General features: G+C 40.5%; 1 protein-coding gene across 1 annotated transcript in view; it reads left to right on the top strand.

Annotated features, from left to right (window-relative positions):
* The first annotated feature begins 7,921 nt into the window (after window positions 1-7,921).
* LOC109264672 (protein FRA10AC1) overlaps window positions 7,922-8,553 on the top strand; it is a 37,902-nt gene continuing 37,270 nt past the window's right edge. The window contains exon 1 of the mRNA XM_019445122.2: window positions 7,922-7,960. The gene's annotated coding sequence lies outside the window, so the exon portion shown is untranslated. The remainder of the gene's footprint in view (window positions 7,961-8,553) is intronic.

The following is an 8,553-nucleotide window of genomic DNA, read 5'->3' as shown; positions in this document are numbered from 1 at the left end:
TATAGAAACTAAAACTCAACAACAGAAAAAAACTAAACAGCCCAATTCAAAAGTAGGCAAAGGACTTGAATAGACAGTTCTCCAAAGAAGATATAAAAATGCCCAATACTCACATGAAAAGGTGCTAATATCATTAGTCATTAGAGAAATAAAATCAAAACTATAATGAGCTACCACTTCATGCCCACTAGGATGGCCATCATAATAATTTTCTAAAATAACATGTATTGATGAGGATGTGGAGGAGGTAGGAATGTACAATGGTTGCTGCTATGGAAAACAGTTTGGTGGTTTCTCAAAAGGTTAAACATAAAACTCCCTTATGACCCAGCAATTCTACTTCTCCAAGTGTATCAAAAGAATTGAAAGCAGGGACTTGAATAGATATTCGTACACCAATGTTCATGCCATCCTTATTCACAATAGCCAAAAGGTCTAAACAATCCAAATATTGGTCAACAGATGAATGAATGAACAAAATGTAATATATATGCAATGAGTATTATGCAGCCATTAAAAGGATATAAACTGGGGCACATCAGCAAATAGATGGACCTCTGAGCATGGCGGTGTCTGATATTGCAGGTAGTGAAGAACACCCAGCCTTAGCCCTGCAGAACACCAGGAGCCTGAGAAGGCATAGACTCTGGGGAAGAGGGAAAACAGAGTGTGGTGTTGCAGAAGCCAAGGCAGACTAGCGAACTTACCCTTGACATCTAGTAACTAACTCACTGTCCAGTGACTGGGGGCCACATTGGCCACGGTCTAATTCTTGTCATGTAAGAGGGCATCATCACCCAGTAGAGTAATACATCTGGTCATAAAGAGAACCTTGTCAGTCACACACTTTATTTTCAGAAATTGTGCTAAACAGTATAGCCTGCATAAGGTCATTGTCTAATAGAAAACAAATCAGGACGTAGTTAGGAGAGATTTTTTTTTTTTATTCAAAGATTATTACAAAGGAGGAAAGGGACTATTGCAACAGAGAGAACCTGCAAGTGTCTCAGAGGTCAGGGCAAATAAATGTCTTTTTTTGAAAGGCGTGAACAAGGCTGGAAAGAACTGAGTGTGGGGAAATGGAGTGAAGGGCTGGCATGATCAGATGGTAGATCAGAGACGATTTTATGCTAAAAGGCCCATCCGTTCTCAGGAGGGGCTCAATGCTGGCTCATGCTGCAGGTGGGCCAAAGTTCAGGGACTTGGAAAAAGGAAAGAAGCTTAACCAAAGTTTGGTTAACAAGCATTGAGTTCTAATTGATCAGTGGAGTAAGCAGTTCAGCTCATCATTTCTGAGGCAAAGAATGGGAATTTGGAAGGTCTGGGTGTAACTTTGTCATGGGTTAAACAGGGGTCATCGGAGGCTTATCTAAGTCATATGTGAAAGAGTCATTCTTTGCAGTAAGCTGTTTTCCAGAACACAAAAATGAGGGGATTCCTGGGGCAGCTCAGTCCATTAAGCATCCAACTCTTGATTTGAGTTCAGGTCATGATCGCAGGTCAGGAGATAGAGCTCCACATGGGACTCCATGCTCAGCGTGGAGCCTGCTTAAGACTCTCTCTTCCTCTCCCTCCGCCCCTCCCCGACTCTCCTTCTCTCTCTCTCTCTCTCTCTCTCTTTCTCTCAAAACAAAACAAAACAAAACAAAAAAACCCCAAACAAAACAAAAATGAGGGGTTCCTTTAATCATCACTATTTTCTAGGAGCAAAGAGCTCAGGTAAAATTCAACATTGTCAGCATGCTCTGGGATGTGAGTTCCATCTCCCCAATCTGAGGGTCACACTGGTCCTCTCAGCCAGCATAGATATTCCTGCTCAGGAACTTAGGGACCACCCTTTGCTGTGGCCCAAGCTGGAACCCCTTCAAGCCCCCTTTCCTGAGTGTTTAGTTAAGGCTTTTGATTCCTCCCTTGAAAGAGTCCTGCTGCTTGACATGCCAGGAACACATCTTATCCCCAAGACTTACCTCCAAGATAGCCTCATAACCTTTTCTTCCAGACCGCTGGCTCCAAAATGCTGTTCTGAGGGTAATGGACCACTCCTTGGAAATTTGCTTCCTATGGGCTGAATGCAGTTCACAGAAGTGTTTTGCTCCAAGTGGTGTTTTGCTTTGATTTTCAAACTTGAATTCGATGCCAATATTAAAAATCCGAATATTGAATCTAAAAATCCAGATTTCCAACTTCTCAAGAAAAATGGGGTGCTCTAGCAATTCTGGCCTGCATCTCTATCGTATGTTTCCTACAGTATTTGACAGAATTCCTGACAATAAACTGTGCCATTGGAAAAGTTCTATTTATGGATCCAAATATTACTTTGGGTGCTGTTGGTTTTTTAAAGCCCTACTCAGGAGAAGCATGAGCTCTCCATTTCCTGTTTACCATTGCTCCTCTGAACCTATTCAGTCATTTATATTATTGTGTATGTTTAAGTGTTTCCATTTCCTACCACCAATGATCACTTTCAGTACCAGGACAACCAGTCAAAGAGGTTTGACTTTCAGAGAATATGTTAATTAAGGCATCGTTTTGGAAAATTTCTTACTATTTACATATAATTGCCTGCCCACATAATAATGCTGACATGTATCCTTAACCATCCAGTAGACCTACTTCACTGGACATTTCACTTGATATACTAACATGCTGTCTACACGATCAACTTGTGTCCATACACTGAAATCATACGATTTGATCAACTCGTACTTAGTTCTTGCTTACACCTTATGAAGAGAAAGAGGCTGTTGGGGGTCACTGGTGAATGTGGGAGGTCTAGGAGGACATACTTCCCTTTCTTTTGGATGCAAAGTTAGTCCGATTTGTAGATAGAGTTAAACCTGTGGTTTAAGCATTTGGAACATAAACATCAAGTCCTCCGTCTCCTAAGCATTTCCAGTCTTCCTGTTCTTAGGACTAGAGGCCCCTCCCTGGCGCTTCCACAGCCTTTTGGGTCTATTCATATCACTGCCCACAGCGCTGTACTTTAATGATCTGTTTCTGTGTCTGTGTCTCATGTAGAGATTGAGCCTTGATGGGGGAATTATGTATTTTCCATGATTATAGGCCCCAGGCCTAGCCAGCTGTTGAGGCAGAATCCAGAGATACAACACCCATCCACCTTCATTATTATAGTGAGTCTCTCCACTTCACACGTTCCTGAGTGAGGCATGAAATCTTTATACCCATAGATATTATATGACAAAAAATAAGTGCACCAGTTTTCCGGTGACATTTAGTGTTCCTGGTGTCTGCTTCTCATCTCGTCTGATCTGGTGTCTCCCTATCTGTTGTTAATCACAAGCCTCCTTATCCACGACTGCCTCAGGGAGCGGTTTTATAGACATCCTGTCTCTGTTCTTGCCTCCTGGGAGCAGGCCTCAAAATGACAATCAATTCATTTGGTAATTGATATATTGCTCAGTCTCTCCGCTTCACTTCCATCCAACCACAGTGTTCATGCTCTGGCAGTTTCCTTCGGGCATTTACACAAGCAAGTGACCGACCTTTGACCAGCTTGCAAAAGATACCTATTGGACTGTGTCTCTGTTCATGGACTGAGCTCTACTTAGGGAGGCTGTACAGCTGCCTTCTGCCAGATCCTGACTTAGAAATGTATGGTAAATACAGGCTGACCTTGCCAAGGGATCTAGGCCTGGGTTCTTCCAGTCCTTTGGGTACTGAGTAGAGTCTTTCTCAGCACTTACAAAGCTCCCCCTCCATGATCCACCCCTCTCCCCCAGTTTCTCCCATCTCAGTGCCTAGGAAATCTGTCTTTGACTATCTAGCATTTATATGACATGATTTCTGGGACCCCAGGAAATCCCACCTATCTACTCCCCAACCTGTTCTATTGTGCCTGACATTGCTTTGATCACCAATACTTGCATTTACCCATTGGAGTCAAAGTTTTTAAAAACCTCTGGGAGTAAATTTTTTAAATGTAAACTTTTTATTGAAGTATAACATTCATACATAAAGGTACACAAACCATAGGTGTAAATGAACCACTATGGTTCAAGAATGCAAGGATCAAGAAACAGAATATTGCTGTCTCCCCAGAAGCCCTCCCCACCATGGCCTTGTGCCCCCTTCACCTCCCCTTCACCCACCAGGGAAACCATTATCCTGACTCATAAACAGATTACTTTTGCTTTTGTTCTTTATATAAAGATTGTGTTATATGTATTCTTTTTGCACAGACTGATGAGGGAAACAAAGGCGAAAGAAATGTGCCTTAAATTAAATCTCCTTACAGCTTTGTAGCCCACTGATAGACACCTGAAACATAGAAAGCATGACCTTGCTCAAGGAACTCCTGGCTGTCTTACTGCCTTAATGTTTATGTTTTGTTAAAAACTAAAAGTAACCTTACCTGAACAGCAGCTAGCCCCTCGAGGTCCTGAAAGCCTTGCTTCCAAAATTCCTTAGAAACTTACTTTATCTCTCTCTCCCCTCCCTCCACCAACTTAAATATATATAATCAGTCACTCCTCACAACCCCAGTGCAGCTCTTTCTGCCCACGTGTTCTGTCCCCATGCTTTAATAAGATCACTTTTTTGCACCAAAAAGTCTCAAGAATTCTTTCTTAGCCATTCTCTCGCAAACCCCACTTCAAATTTCATCATATACAACGTTTCTTCTGCTCAGCATTATATTTATGAGATCCACCTAAGCTGTTGTGTATAGTTGTAGTTTATTCACTTGTATTGTTCTATAGTCTTCCATTGTGGGAATAAACTATAACTTATTGAACTGTTCCATTGCTGAGGGACATTTGGGTTGCTTCCAGTTTTTTCCTTATAAATAGCGCTGTTATTTATAACTAGTGTCTTCTAGTTCAGGTCTTTCAATGAACATATGTACACTTTTCTGTTGAAAATACGCTGAGGAATGGAATATATGAGACATAGGATATATTCATCAGCACTAGATCTGTCTTTTCTGTTTAGCCATTCTGGTGGGTGTGTAATGGTATACCTCCTGTTCTTAATTCCCATTTCTCTGATAACTGATAAAGATGAGCACTTTGTTTGGTATGCATTGGCCATTTGGGTATCCTATTTTGTTAATAGTTCAAGTCTTTTTGCTAAATTTTCTATTAGCTTTCTGGCTTTTACTTAACGATTTTTAAAGTTCTTCATATAACCTGATAATTTGTTGACTGTGCATACTGCAATATTTTTTCCCACCCCATGAATCAACTTTTCATTTTTAATCATCTTTTAAATGCACAGAAACCTTAATTTTATTTATTATTAATTGATTGATTAATTAATTTAAAGTTTATGTATTTCGAGAGAGAGAAAGCACGTGTATGCATGCAGGGGAGGGGCAGAGAGAGGGAGAAAGAATCCCAAGCAGGCCCTGGGCTGAGTACAGAGCCCCACATGGGGTTTCAATCCCAGGACAGGGAGATCATGACCTGAGCTGATATCAAGAGTCGGACGCTTAACCAACTGAGCCAATCAGGTGCCCCTATTTATTTATTTAGTTTTAAAGATTTATTAAATAATCTCTATACTCAATGTGGAGCCCGAACCCACAACCCTGAAATTAAGAGTTGCTCACCCCACTGACTGAGCCAGCTAGGCATCCCTAAACAGAAGTCTTTAATTTATTTATTTTTTCCTTAATGGTTAGCCCCTTGTGCGCCCTGTCTAGGAAATTTTTTTTCTGCCCTAAGGAAGATATGAAATATCATGAAGATGGTTTCCTGTTTTCTCTGAAACTGATTTTTTTTTGCCATATTATTTGATTGACCCATTACTACTTATTGAAGAGTCCATACTTAAAACCATGCCATTAATCATGGGATTATATATGTGTGGGTTTGTTTCTGGGCTATCTTCAAGAAGCAGTTAAATGTTAAGCTTATTCTCAAGAAAGAATGCTTGTAATCTGATTGTTTCCCCAAGTAGCATTTATTATGTACTCATTGTGAATTAGACATGATGCTAAGCACGTAGCTGCCTCATTTCATTTTAAACCTCATTAACCCCCTAGGAGATAGCTGCTATTTTAATCTCCATTTTGTAGATGAAGAAATTAAGACTCAGAGATTAAATAATTTGCCCAAGATCTCCCAGCTAGTAAGTGGAAGAAAATCTGGCTGACTCTGAAATGTGGCTCTTTACTATGAGCAGAGTAGAGCGGGGAGGGTAGGCAATAAGAGTATGTATGTTGAGAGTGAAGGGTGATGGTAACGGGGAGGCGTGACACCAACTTCCCTCACTCCACCACATACTTATCATAGTATTTTGTTGCTTTGTTTGACTTACATGGCACTGGTGCACATTTAAATGTTCACATTCATTGAAATAACACATTTTATAGATTAGGAACCATAGGTTTATGCCATTTACTATGTACTTGGCATATGATAGAGTATATTGTTCTTTAAGGATTTTATTTGTTAAGTAATCTCTACACCCAATGTGGGACTCAAACTCACAACCCTGAGATCAAGAGTTACATGCTCTACTGACTGAGCCAGCCAGGCGCCCCCATAGAATATACTGTTGTCATTACACTATGTATTCTTTCTTGATTAGTAGTCAACCTTTGAGAGGAAGGAGTGACTTTTACATATTTGTAACCCTGTAACTAGAATAGTGCTCTGCCCAGAGCAAACAGTTAATAAATATATTTGTGTTTTTAGAGTTGTTGAGCTGTGATTGCAAACTTGAGATTTTCTGTTCAGGGAGGTTTTCTATCCTGTATAAATTGTATTTAGTTCAGATCATGTGTTCTATCCCTAACATATATTTCCTATTTTTTCTCTTTCAATAGCTGTTGCCTCAAAGGGAAAAATGCAAATCTTTGACGGAATGGTCTGGAAGCAACAGATCTGAAATTCTTAAAATGTTAGAACCAGGAGCTACTTCCCACACAATGAATGAGTTAAAAAGAGAGAGAAACTGACAGAGAAAGACACAGAGACACAGAGAAAATTGAGTCTTGTAGAGAGACAAGCACTCCAAGTTCTAGACCTTCACCAGGTCTGTGGCTTTAAGTTCTGTGCTTTTATTTCTCAGGTGCAAAATGGGGCTTATTTTAAGAATAAAATGAAGCAACAGACAAAATGGACAAAAACATACCAAGAATAGTTGAAAAATGCTATTAAATGTCAAATACTGTGGGGGGGGGTGGGCACCTGGGTGGCTCAGTCGGCTGAGCCTCTGACTTTTGGTTTTGGCTCAGGTCATGATCTCAAGGTTCATTAGCTTGAGCCCTGCATGGGGCTCTGTGCTGAGAGCACAGAGCCTGCTTGGGATCTCTCTCCCTCTCTTTTTGCCCCTCCCCTGTTTTCTTTCTCTCTTTCTCTCTCTGTCTCATAATGAACAAACATTAAAAATTAAAATAAATGTCAAATATCGGTAGAAAGTAAATTGAATATAAGGTACAGGTGTGCTTGGTTTTAATAATAAAAGAACTAAATATAGATTTTAGATATTTACTAAAAAAGGAACTGCTTGACAAAGTAACTCAATATAGTATAATGTTAAATTGTGAGGCTACCTATTGCTTTACATTTTTTGAATAAATGTTTTTATTGCAGTATAATCTGATTGTATTTTGAAATAATCGAATTTACAGTAATTTAACTTACAGATTTTTGAGATCACATTCACTGCATTGAGTAAAAAAAGATCTACAATTTACTCTCAGGAATAGAAGGGGGCCTTGAATATCATTATCTTCTGTTTAGTGCAAAAGATGTAAAAATGATATGTATGTTAAGTGCCAAGGTTTTCTCTAAAATGGGCCCGCTGTAAAAGTCAGTGGCGTGCCAGTTCGATTCAACAAATATTTAATTAGCGCTTGTGATTTCCAAGGAACTGTGTTGGGTGCTGAGAGGAAGCAAAGATGAAAAGCATCAATCAGTTAGCTGGAGGGAGACAAGACGTGAACCCAGTAACTGGTCTGCAAAGCAGAATGGGGCATCATAACGTAGGAAAGGTAAATCACAGGGAGAACCTGGTGGAGCTCAAATAATTTAAATTTTCCTGCCTACGTTTTTGTCTTTTTCTTCTTTTTAAAAGGAAATATTTTAGATTCCTTTTCACGTGTGCCAGGTGGTTGCGGAGAATCTGCGACCCTGTGAAATCTCCCCTATTCCCTGTTCTTCCTTTGCTCCCATATTCCATGAGCTCCTCTGCCGCCAGTACTGGAATGGCATGTATTGTGTGGGTGGTGAAACGATGGAAAGTTATTTTTGTTTTAATTATGAGAACTGTTTTATGGAGGGAGGAGGAGAGGCAGATCGGAGACAGACGCTTCAGCGGGGATGCTCCGAGGAGGCGTTACTAAGGTTACTAGAAAGAGGACGGCAGGTGATATACAGGCAGGATTTTTTTCTAAAACAAAATATTTTCAAACGGGCGTGGGCGTAGTGCAAGCAGTACCACACGACATTAAAAGCTGCGCTCGCGAGGGGAAGGAGGCCGAGGGAAAAAACTAACGGTTGCGACTGTAGAAAGTAGATAGCCTTTGCCTACTCTCCCGGCCTTAGTTGCCGCTGCCTTTGTTTCCCGGGGCTGTTCTGGCTGTAG

This window comes from Panthera pardus, unplaced genomic scaffold (genome assembly GCF_024362965.1).
Source record: "Panthera pardus isolate Hobbes unplaced genomic scaffold, ASM2436296v1 HiC_scaffold_22, whole genome shotgun sequence".
NCBI classification, from domain to species: Eukaryota; Metazoa; Chordata; class Mammalia; order Carnivora; family Felidae; genus Panthera; species Panthera pardus.
This window is presented reverse-complemented; position numbering and strand designations above follow the sequence as displayed.